General features: G+C 41.7%; 1 protein-coding gene across 33 annotated transcripts in view; it reads right to left on the bottom strand.

Moving 5' to 3' along the window:
* The window catches only part of ATXN1 (ataxin 1), a 312015-nt gene that overhangs the window by 79728 nt on the left and 214326 nt on the right, over positions 1-17961 (bottom strand). For 32 of the 33 annotated variants that reach the window (XM_068190009.1, XM_068196177.1, XM_068187792.1 and 29 more), the window contains one exon: positions 12344-12467. The gene's annotated coding sequence lies outside the window, so the exon portion shown is untranslated. Of the gene's footprint in view, positions 1-12343; positions 12468-16625; positions 16827-17961 lie in introns of those variants that run through there. The other variant, XM_068212072.1, reaches the window with a different exon arrangement.

The following is a 17961-nucleotide window of genomic DNA, read 5'->3' as shown; positions in this document are numbered from 1 at the left end:
ATTAGCCAAGACAGTGTTGGGGAGGGAAGGGGTGGGGAGGGGATGGGAGGGGAGGGGACAATCACACAGATAGTCATCATCACCACCACCTACACCTCATGACCTTGGAATCCAGACTAAAAACACGCAGGCTCTCGAGCAGAAATACTCATGAAAACATTTCATAATGCTTTAGCAAGGAGTGATATCAGTATCATTATCTGCATTTTATGGCTGCAGCACTGACTGGTCATGACATGCCTCAAGTCACCCATCAGATAACTGTTCCTTCTGGTTCTGCCACTGTGTCTCCTGACTGCAAGTCAGTGCCCTACCAGTGGAGTCATCCCAAACCACAGGCTGCACAGGAGGACGGGGCTGCTGGAGTTAATATATTAGTATCTAACGCCAGCTATTCCATTTGAAGACAGGACAGAGAAAAAAAAAAAAAAAAAAGATATAATAAAAACCATGAAATGCAATTCTTTGTCCAAAAGGCAAGACTGGCCTTTAACAGGTTCAGTGCACTTGAATTGTAGATGCATTTAATGAAAAGGTAACATAAGACAAAACTGACTGTGTGCTTAAATTAAGAACCAAAGCAGTATCTCAAAGAAGACTGAACAAGAGAGAAGATAGGATCTGAAACTCCAGCTTTCTGATCAGGTGTCTTCTCAAACACCTGGGGCCCCCACTCTTAAAAAACCCATAATGTTTCCTCTGCTCTTCAAATCCAGCCATGCATAGCACTATTAAACCAAACTTTACCAAAGCTTAATTTCTACCATTTTCCTTTGTTGCCTTTGCATGTAAAAGGATAAAGTAATTGGTAGTTGCTCAAGAATAATTTAAATTATTCCTTATTTATTAAAAAAAAGTCCCTTATTTTATCCCTTAGGTTTCAAATTCTTCATATCAGAATTAATTCTTACAAAGGAAAGAATGTTCCTATCATTATAAGATGAATCTAAAAACAATTAGAAAATAAGAAGACAGGAATTATTGCATTTACTTTTTACTGCAAGAAGTGATATGAAAGTGCAGCATTAATAGTTTGTTTATTTCTCTAATTGCATATCCTTCTCTGTATCTCCTCCTTTCTTACTGTTTTCAGGTAAAGATACAATTTCTTCCCCATTCCACCATAAAACTGGAGTCAAGTAATGCCCAGCAAGTATTGATGTTTGCCATCAGTCTCCTACCTGCTGTCAGCTTGTTTGACATCTGTGGGCAGGAAATGCCTCAAACTGCATTCCATGAAGTGTCCCATACTGCTGCTATGAGTAGTCTTAAGACTGATGGTCCTCACAGGTAATTGCATTTCTAGTGACAACCACTGTCTGAGATGAAAGGTTTTATAGTGTTTATTTTGAGTTGCTGCATCACTACCACTACAAGTTATTGCATATTAATGCAATGTCAAAAGAAGTACCATGTTGTGATGTCAGGACACAGCCTTGCCCTCATTTTGTAACCTCTCCTCTATCAAGGTATCAAATTCTACTTCCTGGACCACCTTTGAACTGGATTAAAATAAATCAAGTGAAAGGATGCTGTCAGAAAGGAAAGACTTAAGAACATATGGGAACAGTTCCCCAGATGAATGCTCCTCTCCCTCTGCTACAAACATGTCCATATGCACTCTGATCAGGCAGGTAGGCTGGGTTAGAGCCACATGTAGCATCTTAGAGGGTCACACACTGTTTAGATAAGGCAGTGGTCTGACTAAGAGCCATGAGAAAACCTCCCACAGTCTCTGTTCCAGTAAGATGGTTTACAGACAAACAATCATCAATCTGCAACTCCTCATCCCCCACACCATCTTCGCCAAAACAGAAATGAAAAGTACAAAAAAAAAAAAAACCCATAGAACCAGAAGAGACACTTTAATATGACAAATCTTTTCTAAACCAAATCACTCGGGTTTTCCAGCACAATACAGGCACTGCGACCAAACCCATCTGAGTGCAATTTCAGTTTCAGCTACACTGATAATGTCAGCTTTGCACAACCACGATCACAGTTTGTTGTGCTCTTCGCAACATTTTGAAGTCCTGAAGGAACATGTAAATAGAAATGCCTTCACTGAGCTTAAGTACATTGTCATAAGCCTTAAAATGCCAATCATAATTCAATTACAGACCATTTATCCTATTTCAATAGCTTTCCCAAAGAAGCAATCACCAGTGCTTGACACGTTACCTTTAGCACTGGTCTCATCAGAAAAGCAGGTTTGTGTTGGCATGGTGGTTTCCCTCTTTGACCAAGGATAAACACCATTCCCTACTGCTTCAATGCTCCAGCCCTGACATGCCAGACAGCCTTAAGAACATGCAGAAATTAACAAGCAGGCTCAGGGCTCAAGCTTGTAAGAGAAAAAGCAGCTACTTCAGGTCTACACAATGGGGGCCATGGGGTGCAAACACTGGCATTCATCCCCTGCCACTAGTAGTCCAGTGCTCTTTCTCCTGCTGCTCCCCACTTCCAATTTCAGTGCAGTCATTTCAGTGAACAAAGCTCTTCCTGCTCTTTCCAACCATTTTTATGCATTTAATTGGTGCAGATCTGGGAGCAAAATGAAAACTGCCAGTCCCAACCTGACCAAGGAGCAGCATTAAATCTGGAATTCTGATTGAGATGTCCTGTTACAATACTCCTGGCAAGCTCTTACTAGGCAGCTTGACTGAAACCAGTAACTAAGTCATGATTGAAAACATGATTTAAATATCTGCACCGCAGTGAAAAATTATGTACACACTGATTTCATGTGTGGTTTATACAAAACAGACTTCCTCTAGAAAATGCAGAGTACAGCTCATTCTGAATCTACTCTGTCTTACACATGCGCCAGGGGGTGCAGAGCCAGCACACATCCGTTTGCAGGAACAAAACACATCCCTCTAGTACTAGACACACTGAGCCAGTGTTTACACACTGATCTGCTAATAAGGAGACCCAGGAATTCCAGAACACGGGATTTATATTTATTGCTATTCTACATTGCCACAGAATGTGCCAAGTTTGGGCACTTTAAATGATGAGGGCTGCTATTGCACATTCCCTTATCAGTCTTTCACACAACTACGTTACTGAAGCATCCTGATAAGAATGTCTAAAATGTCTGCTATGTTTTAAAAGAGCAAACTCTTCCTTTTCAACTCTGGCCCAGCCATTTTAGTCAACAAAGCTCTTTCTAGTTTTTCAAAACACTTTCTACTCACTTAATAGTTGAGATCATACTGTCTTAGAAACTGCACCTCCCCAAAATAATACAGCACAGCTATTTATTTGTGGCTTGATGTGGTATTTCGAGGACTACTATTTCACAAGATGGAATGACACATGAGCATCCATCTTTTGACGAGATCCAAGCTCTGATCACACTTCAGAACATCACACACAGAACATTAACGCACTTTTTAAACTACGTAAATCAGGAAACTGTGTAGCTAAAAGGACCAACTTGCCAAACCCAGCATATGTTTTTGCACTTGCTTTTCCATTCCCAGGCTCACTCAGATCAATGTATATATAGATAGGCATACGTGTATGTGTGTATACATACGCATTTGTTCTCAACCGCATCTCCCAGGAAAGTGCCAGTCAGAGGAAGAACAGCCAGGGAGTAAAAAGCCACATCTACTATAATGAGTGAAAACAGTTTTATTTGTAGTCATTTTGGGATTGTCAAGGTCTTCTTTGATTGTTTCTTCTAAAACCTGTCTTCTGTAAGCTTACTCAAAGTCTTTGAAAAAATATTTGATAGAAAACTTAGCTGGTATTGAATGTTAAAATAGCAAATTATGAAAGTCACCGTCCCTGCACTCATTTCATTCTGCAAGAATCCCACCTGGGAAGGAAGAAGGGAGAGGTGGAGTGGGAAAAGAACAGCTAATTAGCAAGGTTTCACAATCTAATTCAACATGCCAGCCCATTTTTCTGTTAGTCCTGCACATATAAACAGGATGAAAAGCAGAAAGTCTAAGCTTTTCACACTTTTATTCCTCAGTTTCACAATTTCTGGTTGTCTGCCTTGGTACTTCTGTCCCCTCACACAATGCCCCCAACTCCCTCAGTGCTTCAGAGCACCACCTCCAGAACCAGGAAAGTCATTCACATGGCAATAGAATGAACAGGATTGAAGACACCCAGCAGGATGTGTTTTTTTTCTGAGAGCAACGAGGCTACAGGCTATGAGCTGCTCAAGATCTTCCCTACCACTTAGTACCTTCACTGCAGTGCCAGCAAGCCACCCAAGGCTGAGTGATGCTTGACAGCACGTACAGTAAAACTGCAGGGAATACCTGTGCTGGCCGGAGAGCCGCTGGCACAGACTGGTGGGATTGTGCCGAGCGGGCTCAGGCATTCCGAGGGTACACTGCAGGGCAAGGCTGTACAGACACACTTGTTGGACTCTCACCAGCAGCACCCTGCTCAGTCTAATTAGCATAGCCAGAGAATATGTAAGGAGAGAAGCAGGGCTAATTAGCCTGAGCAAAGCACCTTGTCAGCTTGGAAATCTCTGCAAAGGGCTTGGATGCACAAATAGATGCACCCATCGTGACTGAGCCTTTCTTACTCCCTGCAGTCAGCAGGTATTTCATTATGCCCAAGAACTACTTACTGCTGAAGCAACGTGTCTTGTCATGTGAGAGCAGAGTGGGGTGATTCCTCAGTTCTTAATGCTGCTTTTTTGAAGCAAAGAACTGCAGGGATCTTATATATCAATGTATGATATATATATATTTCTCCCATTGCATGTGCTTAGACAGATACTCAACAGCATTCCTTTGCATGATCTTTTTCAAGGGAAGACGATCCCCTTATGGTTGCTGTGTATTTGTTTATTTCTATTTCCTTGTATAGCATTCTAGGTAGTTGAAAAGGAAAAGGAAGAACACAATGCTGAGAATAGTTTCACTACTTCACTGTACCTTCCCCCTCTCAAAATACTCTCCAGATGGAAAGAGTTTATTTGGAAGTAGGCAAGCAGAAGGCTGACTGAAGAAAAGTGATAATTACATTAGAATAATAACAAGAAAACCCAGAGCTAATGAAGCCTGACAGCTTCATTTAATTTGAGAAGAGACTTCACCCTATAATGAAGATATATAAAGCTCTACAGCCCTTTCTACGGATGCCATCAGGAGCAGCAGGACTGCTTACTAAGCCAAATCCCTTCAGCTGAACTGGTTTGACTGGTCAATGATAGCAAGAAGGAAGTGCTTGTACTTATATCTCCTTGATGCTCTGCAGGCTATCCCTCAGGTTGAATACAGTTATACCAATGTTTTAATGATTCTGATAAAAGTAAAAAGGATGCTGGTGATTTGCACTGTGGAATTAACGGACCTGTCTTAACTCACAAATAAGTTATGAGGACCTTCCCACTTCAAAAGGCAGCAATACATGACTGAGTGACTAAGAAACATAATTTTGTCAAAAAAAAAAAAACCACAAACAAACAAAAAACTACAAACAAACAAAAAACCAAAAAAATATTCCTTTTAAACAACACAAAATATGCCCAAAAGATTTTAACTGTGAATATGAAAAGTGTCAGCTCCTCTAAAGCTCTTCCTGTTGCTCCACCCTGAGTGTCAAGCTCCCTTTTACTTCACCACAGGTTCATGTTACCTGAAGTTTCTTTTTGTCAGCTCTTTGCATCAGAAATGACAAATCAAGCTGTTGAGAAGACAAGTTTTATCTGCCAGAGAGACAAACTCCTGGGAGCTGAAGGCTTAAAGCACAATTTGTGCACTGCCTCCACTAAGGACACTTTTGCAGCAAGGAATCTCCACAGCTCTGTTTACAAACATACCCCTGTTTGGGAAGCCGACCCACATTTTGCCCAGCTTATTTCAACTGACACAGCTTTTGTAATGTTTTATCACGATTCACTGCAGTCCAAATGCTGGAAGTGAGACCAAGGGAATTTATAAATCACCACCCCAATTCTGACTGAAGATTGCCTGGCACAGTAAATCACAAATAGTGTTCCTCCCCTCATCTAATGCAGCCCTCACTCTCCAAACAGATTTCTTCTATTACTAGTGCAATAACTTGGTAATAAGTTGCACTACTGCAATAAACTTTATTTGCCATATTAGGGAGGGTTTTTCTTTTCTTCAAAGAGCTGCCAGGAAAACTCATTAGAAATAAATAAAAAACAGTATCTCTGGTTTCCTTAGTCTGTCTCTAGTTCTAACACCTCAACAGGAAAAGAAGCTAAAGGCAATCCTGTCAACTTGCTTATCTTCTTCCTCTTGACCCTTGTGCCATGAGGTACCTCTGAAACATTTATCAGTGTCTGTAGCTGGAAACAGCAAAGCTGATTAACAACAAGAAACATAAAACTCACTGAGAGGAAACCTGATAGCATTAATACAGCCAGTTTGAATAAAAGTATCTGATAGTCCTCCCCAAAATATGCATCCAGGGTCAACATGCCTAGCAGGCTGCAAACAAACCTGAAATAAATATGAATGAACAAGTTGTTCAGAATAATATTCTGTTAGAAAGGGCTCATGATTCCTTTTAACTAACCTAGCACCATCAGCAGCTTTTCCTTTTGAATGCACAATCCAAACAAAAAATGGGAAAAAACCTCCTCTCTAGGAGAGCTTAATTTATATTCTCTTCATGCTGCTACCACAAACATTATCAGCTTTGAGAGAAGCATTGGCAGGTTATGAGATACTGTTAGGGTCATCGTGGGTGCAGCAAACCAGCTCACCAGTGATGCTAAGAAAGTGAAGCACAAGAAAGCGGCAGTGAAACACAAGAAGGGTAAGAAAAGTGGAAAAAAAATCTCACAGGCATGAGACACCTGTGTTTTGATCAGCTTCACCCAGAAACAACCTGCAAATAGTAAGGCAGCTTTCATGCCACACTATAAACCTGTGAAGGCTGGGCTTGGTTCCCAATGCTTCTTCTTGGTTTCACTGGAAGTCTCTTGGACCAAGCAGAGTTGCCAACAAGGATCAGAAATTTCTCCAGCTGGCACCACCAAGTTAAAGAGAAGGAACCATAAGCTACAGTGCCGAACTACAGGAGATGCTTTTTGTGGTCTCGTGGACCACACTGGTATTGTGATCATTAACAAAGGCATTATTCACCTGCCTGCCTTGCTGCATTTACTCACTCCAGTGCACTGTGCACTAGGACTGCCTGGACTTCTCTAATGCCAAATCATGAAACAAAGCTGACAGCAAAAAGCTGGGGCAGCAGTTAAAGTGACTGCCAAAGAGAAATCTGTTTGCTCAGGCAAAAGCTGTTCTCAGTCCAAACATGGGAGTCATAATCTTACAGCCATTTGCTTGTAAGACAATGAAGGGAAGGCAGAGCAGACTGGGAAACTACAGCGAGCCACGGTAGAGAAGAGAACAATCTTTGTGCCCAGATTTCTTTGCTCTGCAGGGTAAGTTTTACAAAGCTGACAACCAGTAGCAACATGTAGTGGCCTCAGGCGTAATGCCTGCCTATCAAAGACTTGGATTTTAGTCCTAGAGAAATTACAGCTTCTCACTTCTCTGGAACCTATACTGGACAAGAAGAAAGCAAGAGAGTAATGAATGACCTAACTAAAAATTATTTTAATACATGGATTGCATACTATAAGCCATAAACTCAGGATTGCAGGGAGAACTGGGAGAAGCTATGGAGAAAGAAAACATCATGTATTGACAGGAACACCATAGCCACAGAAGACAAAAGACAACCAGATGGAGATGCCATGACAGCAGAGTCATCTACTGAAGTGGTAGGGGCTGGCACACTGAATGGAAAGTATGGGTCCAGCAGATAAGCCCTGGAGACTAAAGAGGAAGCTCAGCAGTTCAGGCTGGAAAAGACAGTGAGGAAAAAGCGAAATCATTAGTTGAAGAGCCAGCCAGCAGGAATGTGGAGAAGAGAAAGGTAAAGATAAATCCAAGGAAGCTCATAGATGTGAATAAAAAAGCTGTTTGGTCCTCTGGAGCACTGGTGGCTTACAGCTTCATTGCTGCATGTCCTTCTGCAGGACTTGAAGCTTCTCTGTTGGGTGGCAGGTGCAAGCAGGCACGGCCCAGCTCTCACCTGCTGTCCCTAGGTGTCCATACACTGATCATATGGGGGATCCCCCAACAACAAAACAGCTCAGCTGCTGCCAGCTGCCAAAGCCAGTTTACCACCCATGCAAGTCTGAGGATGGCTGTGGCTTCAAGGCCGAAAGAGGGGGCTGAGCTGACCTGATGCATAGAAACACCCACTACCACCACCACCACCACCACTCACTTTGCATCTGCACAGGCACACCTGCCCTGCAGGATTTCTACAGCATCCATTTTAATCCAGTGTTCAACAGCTAAAGTAAACTGCCAAACTGAAGGCCCAGAGTTATGGTCAGAGACTTTTTTTGAAGCCCCACAAGATACTCAAACTGTTTCAGCTCCCTCTCCCAAACGACAGCCTTGAGCTGTTCTCGCCTGGCTGCCGGAAGCCTGTGACGTGAAATAAAAGCCAGGAAATATGACTTTCTAAATAAACATTTATTTGGTGAGAAATACTTCTAATTTTTTTGGCAGAGAAAAGGCAGAAACCTGAAGCCCTATGTATAGCATGCCTGCAGAGAGCAATTTCTATTTAAAGGGAAGCTGCAGCTGTCTGTAGCTCTTAATGAAGAATAATGCCTAGGAATAAATTACTGCTGTTTCTGAGAGACATTTCTCAAATTAAAGCGATTCTTCCCTTTTTCCCTCTCACTATAAATACCAAGTGACATGTACTGGGCTGTTGTTTGGAAGAACGGACACATGCAGCTCTGCTCTTTTCTCAGCAGCCTGGTAATTTCCATAGAAAACCATGGAGTGATTTAGCATACGGATACCAAAGCAACACAAAAGCAGAGACATCCAGAATCATTAAGTCTGCATGTGTCAAAGCTTCCCGTAGCTCTTCCAGAAACCAGGCATCACTTCCAACCACGCCACAAACCCGGCGTTGAGGCTCCAGGCATGGGAGATGGCCGCTTGCAGAAAACCACCATGAAAGGCTTGCTAACCTTCAATTTCCATCACTTGCACAAGCCTCCTCCCCGAGGGGCTGCTGCAGCAGCAGGACAGGCAGGCAGAGAAGGTGATGCTCTGGGGAGAGGGTGTGCCTGGGCTGCAGCCAGCCTGGCCAGGCGGCTCAGGAAGCAGCACTGACATCAGCTCCAGGAGCTGTCGCTCCCAGACCCGTCATGGCTCCACGTGCCAGGAAAAACAGCCGGCAGCCGGGGGGGAGTACATAGGAGATCGGACCAAGGGTAAAGGAAGCAAGGAGGGCTAAGGAACAGAAAAAGAAGGCAGAAGCTCAAAAATGGGATGGAACTGGGGCTAAGCCATGTGCAGCCATGGTCCCCCAAGACCCTCTTCAGAGTCAGCCCTTACAGCAGCAGGTTCCCGCTGAAGGCAGGGCATGGAAAGCCTGTCTGGGCTAGAAATCGAGATGTTTACTATCCTACCATCTGCAGTTTGCCCAAAATAACAGTTATAGATATGAGATCAACTAAACACATTTCTGTTATTGACACATACTGGATTTAGAGATTTATTTTCCATTTCCCACAAACCGTGCCAGAGGTTTTCACATAAGCACAGAAAAAAAAATAATGTGAAGAAATGCCTGCGAGTGAGGAACATGAAGAGTTTATTCATTGCTCCTGTTAGAATGTGTTTGTGCTTGTGTGGCTAGCACTCCAAAAAAGCTGTGGCATATGTTTTCAGGATGGGGAAAAAAAAAAAAAAAAACAAAAAAAACCCTCAGGATACCTACATCTTACCAGAACATTACAAAACCATATGCTAGAATACACAAGGTACCCTCTGGCAAGAGCAAAAGAGCTTTGTCTTGCTTCATTTTTACCCTTACTAAAATAAATGTTCCTCCTTAATGAACCCTCCTGACATCCCTTTTTCTCTCTCAGAAGTGGAATATGGACTTGATTTGTAAAAGCACTGCTATTCCAGAAATGCTTTTCATCCAAATGAAGAGAGCAGGAAAAAGGAAGCGAGAAATTTGTACTGTTTAGTAAACAGGCAGTTTCTAGGTGGATACAAGACACTGGTCTCAATTTACTGCACCCCTCCCTCCTCACACCCCCCTTCCTCTGAAATTTGCCTGGGTGGCAGAAGGAGGCAGCAGAAGGGAAAAGAACAGCTACCACTTGCAGTGGGAAAGGTTTGATCATTTTCCTCACATCTTAACACGACGACACCCTGCAAACAGGGAAGAGAGAGCAATATTTTTCAATAAAATCACTGTATGCCAGTATTTCCTTTCAGGAGAAACACTGTACCTCCTCACCTCTGGTATTCTTGTCTCCCTAAGAGGTTAAAGGAAAGAGGAGAGGAGAAGCCTAGCTGACTGCCTCCTTCTTGCAGCAGTGTCCTCCAAGCAGAAGCCAGGTGATGAAATACAGTCTCAAGGAACTGCTAAAAAGCTCTCCATCACCTACAAATGATTCCTCAAAAGGAACCAGTCCTGGATGCCAGGGTAAAAGCAGTTCTCAAGAACACTTTTTCCCATCCGTACCTAGTGAGAAGAGTGCTGCTTTTTCTGCACTAATCCAGGCTTCCTGAGTATAATCAGGGTTTTGGCACCACAGTAGCAGAACATCACACTGTGCTTTAAGTGGGCTGATTTTAAACTGTCGAGGAGAGGGCAGAACGTAATGATCACACTGAAGGCATCTTCAACAGATATTCCATCCCCTGCAATGGCTGATGATTGCCTCTTTCAGTTTATCTGGCAGATCTGGCACACCACACACCTTGCAGGACCCAGGGGATGCTCTTCTTCACATGAGGTGGTGCTGCTGTTGCAACCAGTGAAGGTGATTGCAATATATCAAACAAACATCCCCTATTATCCCAACAGCTTTGAATGCTGGGATGTTTTTATTATTATTATTATTATTATTATTATTATTATTATTATTATTATTATTTAAGGCTGTCCTCTCCTGTTCTAGGATGCCAGCATGCAAAGTAAGTTCTCATGGTTTTAAAGAAGCCTTTCGAAGTGTGGGAATAAGCTGATATGGCCACGCCTGCTTGGGTACATGGACAGTGAGAAGCTCCACATCTCAGAGGCCCCTTATTCATCTTAATGAGCTACTAACTTGGCAGCTTAGTGGTAATTAGAGTAAGTAAAAATTCCAAATGTTGGCTTTGTTAACTATTTCACTGTAGATCAAAGCAGGTGGGAATGGCAAGAGATGACAAAAAATTTTCATTGTCTCCTCTAATATTTATTTTGCAGCTGGTTCTTGGGAAAAAAGCACCACTGAGACTGTCTCAATCTGCTTCCTGAAGCCTGAACCCAAAGGGAAAAGCGGACCAAAGGAGGGAGCTAGAAGGCATGCCAGAAAATATATTTATATTTACTACATTAATGGAAAGTGCACAAACTAGTGTGGTTGAACTGGAAGAATCTGCAGCTTGTTTTATCACTGCTAACATCTTGAAGGACCACTGCATACTCTAGGCATAAGAATTAAATACTAACTTGCCTCACTTGGAAATTCCCATGCTTCTTTCTTAAGGAAAAAAAAAAAAAAAGGATTATTCTAAAACCTGGCAGGCAGAGAACTCTTGTTTTCATCTTTTTGTAAGAATGTTTACATTTGATCTGCATGTTTGCCCATTTCAACCCAGAAAAGCAGTGAGCTTCATAAGAAAAAAGAATGAACATAAAAATATTAATGCTTTCTCTTTAGCCATCCCTCATGGGATGTATTTTCTTTTATTAATACCACAGCTGAATCAAGGTCTCAGTTGAGTGACTGTGTTTCCCTTGGAAAGGTGTGCTACTCCAGTTCCCATGAACACAAACCTCTAAGAGGAGCATTTGTACTGGAAATACTCAAACTAATATAACAAACTGACCAACAGGAGTTCGGAATACCAGAAATAACTACAGAAATAACTACATTTGCATTCCTCTACTTTGAAGGTAGTCGAATCATTTCAACCATTGTGCAAGCAAGCATAAAACTCCAGAATCTGACCTGTAGATTCATGAACTGTTATCCATAGTATTTTTCATTCTTGTTAGGTTACACAGTCACATGGCCTTCCAATGCAGGCTCATATATTTAACTAAAAAGCAATAGCAGTATGACAAATAACTGCAGCAGTCCAAGGAAAAGAAGCCCACCATCTTTCCTTAGACAACACTAGTCTTCCCTTAAACCCATTAAAAGAAAAAAAAATTAAGAGGGAGAGAAATTCAACTCTTTGGTGCTCAGTGCACCATGGGGAAGAGACCAAACAGTACAGGGCAGATACTATCTCCCAAAAGACACAATTGGAAGTATTTGTCATCACTGCTAGGAACTCACAACATTCACTTTGTTCTTCTTCAGGGAATTCTGGATTATCCTTTAGCATGAAGATTTTTCAGAAGCTGCTGGATTGATCACAGGTCCTCACTGGCTTTCCTCTTTCAAATAAAGTAAGGTAGAGCTGTAAAACAAAAGCAAAACCAAGTAAGAAAGGAAAGCAAGGAACAAAAATAGGAAAATCCATAGATCTGCTTAACAAAAGAATAATTGACTCCTACATCTCCTTGAAGCAAATGCATTTTTAATGAGCTCCCAAGATGGAGATTCCAGAACAGAGTGAGTGTATGGCAAGCGCTGATCTAAGATAGGAAGAGTCATTTGCTCTGTAGTTATTATTACACAAAATTAAAACCCAGTTCAGAATTGCTGAAGCAGATACATAATTAAAATAATTATTGGATACTTCTGTTGCTGTAACAAGAGAAACAAAAAACTACTTGGAATTGCTGTTTATAAGTGCATCTGCAAACAAAGTCCACAATGTGCAGAGAGATCCACACAAGAAGATTTTTGTTCTCAATGAACTCCTCTAGAAGAATGCAAACACCTATCTATTTCCATGGTTATCTGCAATATTATAATAGAGGAGTACTGAATCCAAAAATACATACACACACGCTCTTGCTGTTCCTCAGTAGGAAGTATTTTTCATACTTGAGATTTTTAATATTGTGTGGTTCTTTCATTCATTTTTTGGACAAAATTTAACTGTGGACCAACTCTTAATTTTATTTTTTTTTTACCTACTACACAAAGTATCAGACTGTCCTCAGCCTTTTTATTGGGATAGGAGGAAATTGCTGGGTTTCATTTTTATGTGAACCCCACACAGAATACTTAAAATGAAGTGTATATTCCCACAGGCCCCACATTGAACATTTTTTTCCTTGAGCCATGTTCCCATGGTCTCCTCGTGCTTCCCAAATTCTTAGTGTCACTTTGTGCCACCAACATTTCCTACCTCCGTAAATATTTCACATGTCACTTCAGATTTGTGCACATGGATCCTGTTATGGTAGAATAATATGTGTTATCCCTTATGGTAGAATCCATGTCCTCGAATCCAAAAGATGTGCAGGACCAAACTCTACACCTTAGCAGACTGTGCAAACTCTCTTCACTTGTGGGAGGAAACAAGGCAATCCAGAAAATTATTCATTTGACCTATCAAGCATCTGGTTTAGGACAGAGTGATTCACTCTCTAGAAAGGTCTGGTTGTCTCCATAAAGTGAGTCTAGACACTGAGCTCATATTAGATGGCTACATATGAATGCAGATGAATCTCACATTATGTGAAGGCAGGAAACAAGTCAGACAGATGGACAAGTGCAGTTCATGGATGAACAGCAGAGGGAAGACAATGCAGTGATAAAATATGTTGCTATTCAAAAGATGTTTACACCTATGACTGGTTTAGTTGAACATACAAAGCAACATCAACAAAACCTTCCAAAGTCCAAAGCAGTATCTGCCCAGCTGATCCAGTTTTGGTGTAAGATTACTCCTGGATTTACTGTCTCAGGCTCAACCCTCATGGAGCAGCATCTGTAATCCTGCATCCAGCTGGCTGGGACTTGGGCAGGCACCTGGCAATGGTGATGCTGGTGACCACTAGTCTCAAGGTACATGTGTCTTTGTCCTTCACCTGATGAACTGTAGCAATGCAAGATACCTGTTACAAAAATCTTCCCAGTTTAAGACACAGCAGTTTCTTCGGAACTACAACTCCTTTGTGACAGAGGCACTTCTACCTCAAGAGCCTTCAGATACCCAGGCCCTGCTATACTTCCAAGACTTTGGTCAGCAACTTCTCTCTTCTACTGAAGTGGGACTCCGCTGCTTATCTGACAGAGACACACCATCAGACATGGTCTCACAAGATTTTTAACTTTAGAAAGCAGACCAAAGAGAGAAAAATAACACAGACCTTAAAAAAGAAAAAAAACAAAACAAAAACAAAAACAAAACAAAAACAAAAACTTGAAACCTTGCTTAAAATCAAACCAATTTATTTTCAAGCCATTTATTTTTTTCTTTCAATAATGAGACTCTCACAATTTAAAAACCTCCATCTCAGCTCGAAATACTCAAACCATTTTGCTTCTAAGTGTTAAAATGAAAGATTTCAGCATTTGCTAATTATTTATGGGTTTTTTTTCCCCAATAATTTGGCAACCCTCAAAATTGCAATTTTTAATCCTTATCTCTTGTCATTTAGCATTCGGGGGAATCTTCAAATAGAGTCCAAATGACTATGAGAAAATATTTAACTTTTCCAACAAAAATAGATGGCTTCCAATTATTTTTAGTAAGAGCAGAGAAGTTTACTCCTTGCAAACTCCTGCTTGGATAGACTCCTGTGAGCCTCCCTGAAGAGTCAGCTGTGTGTGACCCTGGGCTGACACCCACCACACTCAGTGACTAAGTCCTTCCACTAACTTCAACAATTGGGTTTAGAATTTTGATTCTGTTCAAGTTAGCAAGGCTCCAACTGCCCAAACCAGGGCTTTGATCACTGAATAAGGAGCGAGGCTGCTTGCTGGCCGTGCAGTGACCTTGCTGTCAGCCTGGAACATGTCTTGCAGACCCCAGCGCAGGGACACAGGAACAGGCCACAAGCAGCACCTGTACAACACAGCGCAGCGGTGGTACTCTGGGGCAGATGCTTTCTCCATGCACTCACATTTCACAGGAAAGATGACATGAAGCAAGGTAGCTTACACCTCAGGCAAAAAAAGGGGCAAGAGACCTTGTGTTTACCAGGGTGCCTTTGTACCATGCACACAGCCAGTTGTTATGGAGCAGATTATGTACTATAAATTCACAAACTAGTTTAATTTGCTACAACTTGCTCACTTGACCTTACCCACAGGCACTTCACTCTGTGAGGGCCAAGTCATGTCTGCTTATAAATGTTCCCAGGCACTTTTATGCTTAAGATTTAAAGATAGCATAGCACAAAATTCAGGATGCATGGAGAGATGCTGCTTCTTGAAGCACAACTCTCACTTGAAGAGCAGAGCATTCAGTCCCTAACTGGGACAATCTTTTTGCTATTCAGATCTGATGGGCTCTGATGACGTGCTCTTCATGGAACATGTAAAGCAGCCATAACTTGGAGGGACCAGCAGACAAAGCTGGTTCGCAGTGCAATTAGGTCCTAACCAGACTTTGTGACTGAAGTTTCAACATGATCAACAAATCATTATCATGTACACGGTTACCGATCACATCTCTGCTATAAATGGGAAGCGTTACCAAGGAAGCTGTTTTTCATGGTCCCACAGCATTATGGTTACTCAAATATCACAGCATAGCCCTGTCTTAGAGAGCTAAAAAGGACACTGTGCTGACAGAGTAGAAGTGTAATTGAGACATGAACAGATCTCAATTCAAAGAACATGGAAGTACTTCTCAGGAGTATTTTGAGACTAAAATTGGACCCCAGGGCAATCAGCAAATAAGGACTGTAGTACAAGCAAGCAACTGCAAATTGGCAAAACCTGAAAACCAGAAGTTGGCTACAGGCAATATCCTGTATTTATTCCAAGAAAAGGTCATGCTCTCCCATTTTGCTTTGAAGATCAGGCAGTGAGAGAATACCGTTTTACTAGTCCTTTCCTGCAGGCTTTTAACTGTCATCCCTTGCTCGCTTGCATGACATAATTTGGTTTCCCTAATTCACAAATCAGCATAAGCTATTAAAACTGTTTAAGAGACAGCAGCCTTGTGCCCAAGTTGTTTCGTTGTTCGCTATTATCCCTCAACTAATCCTTCAACTCAAATAAAACCATAATTCATTTCCTGCTTTATTCTCCCTCTACATGAAATAGTTTTAGGCAGGTTGAATCCTGCCTCACCGCAAATGGGAAAGGCAAGGTTTTATCTTCCTGGAGCATGCATGATTTCAATTACCTAATATGTGTATCATCTATCATGTCAGGAAAAAACTTCTAAATTATTTTCAACAGGTTTAGCTGACTTTACACAATGAGAAAAGATTCTAATGGAAATTTAAAAAAACCCAAAAAAAAAAAAACCAACCAAAAAACAAACAAACAAACAAAAACCCCAAAACCACAAAACAACCAAGAATTTACTATCTTTTAGATTGCAAGTAAGAAAGCTTCTCTACATCAGCCATGCCAAACTTTGCCCATCTGAAAGTCTTCTAACATTTTGTCCAGTGTGTAAAAGCTGCTGCTGATGTTCTGCTAGTGTAAAAATTACTTAAATGCCAATTATGCCTACTTTAATACTATGGTGAAGCAATATCACCTTAGGGCAATAGAGGTTTTGTTTGCATAGAACAGGAAGGCATCACTATGATTTCTGTTTAGCATCCATTCCTCATCTGAAGGTTGATCCTCCAAGGCTTTGTCATGTAAACAAATATCTCCCATGGCTTTGCATGTGGTCCACAGTGAAATGCCCAACTTCACAAGACGTTACACCCCCTTTGTGCAGGGTGAATAACTGTATCTGGGTGCATGGGAACAGTAAATCAAGTTGTTAGCACTTTGCATATCCTGCAGGTCCTAAACCAGAAAAACAGGATGCAGATCATGGTGCTCAGACAAGGAAGCAATCCATCCTGCCCCACAATTTGTAGCAGAGGGAAGAACATTTATGTTGCCTTCTCCAGCCCTGTGAACATAGAACATCCCAGCCCAGCACATCTTTCCTGTGTGAAAAGGATCTCCAAGCATACTCAAAAGGAAAATGCAGGACAGGAACATCTACCTGTGAACAGCACAGAGACAGGAGCAGCATGTGAGGCTGAAAGGACAAGGCTGCAGCTCCAGTGCAGGAGCCACTATTGAAGATGGCCACTGATTGTGCACAACTAACGTTAGCTGCGAGTCATCTAGAAATCGGTGTCCCAAGAATTAATCTAAAGACCATCATTCATCATTGCTTCACCCACAGGAGGTATTTTTCACGACTTAAGTCTCAGGTAAACCACCCCTCATTTTAGCATCAGCCTATGCAAAAAGACTGAGAGCTTTTGGCCATACTTACTGCACTCATCTGCCCTTCCAAACCTCTTCATCTGGAAACCATGGAAGTAACTTTGCCCTCAGAGCTGTCTCCACTGCTCTTGTTACCCATTCCCTAACCTCAACACCTCTGAACAAGTGATTGGAAAACAGATGAAGGTTCATCACTGCAGTTGCACTTGGGAAAAAATGCAGAACAGCTCAAATTCACACTCTCCATTTACATGATGCCTAATAACAATACAAACACAAATCTAACTAGGATCTCAGAGACATCACTTTTACACAAATAACATCAATCACAACCATACTCCTTATTTGTACTTCACTAACACCTAGTTTTTCCAAAAAAGTATGAGGTTAGACTGTGCTTAGCCTTGTGCTTCACTTAGTGGGCTCAGTTTCCAAGATCCACCTGTTTTTCCCCCAGAAAGAGAGTGCAGCATATGGTATTAAAATAGCAAGTCAAGAGGTGGGCTGTGGGTGCAACACACAATGCCACCAGGTGAAAACTAAGAGGAGCTTGTTCAGGTTGTTTTGTCTAAGCAAGAACAGTGCAGACAGTGCAGAACCACAAGAAAAAAAATACCTCACAAATATCTCCTATCAGATGT

This window comes from Anomalospiza imberbis, chromosome 1 (genome assembly GCF_031753505.1).
Source record: "Anomalospiza imberbis isolate Cuckoo-Finch-1a 21T00152 chromosome 1, ASM3175350v1, whole genome shotgun sequence".
Taxonomy (NCBI): Eukaryota; Metazoa; Chordata; class Aves; order Passeriformes; family Viduidae; genus Anomalospiza; species Anomalospiza imberbis.
Note: the sequence above shows the minus strand (reverse complement) of the source record. Positions and strands in the feature narration are given on the sequence as shown.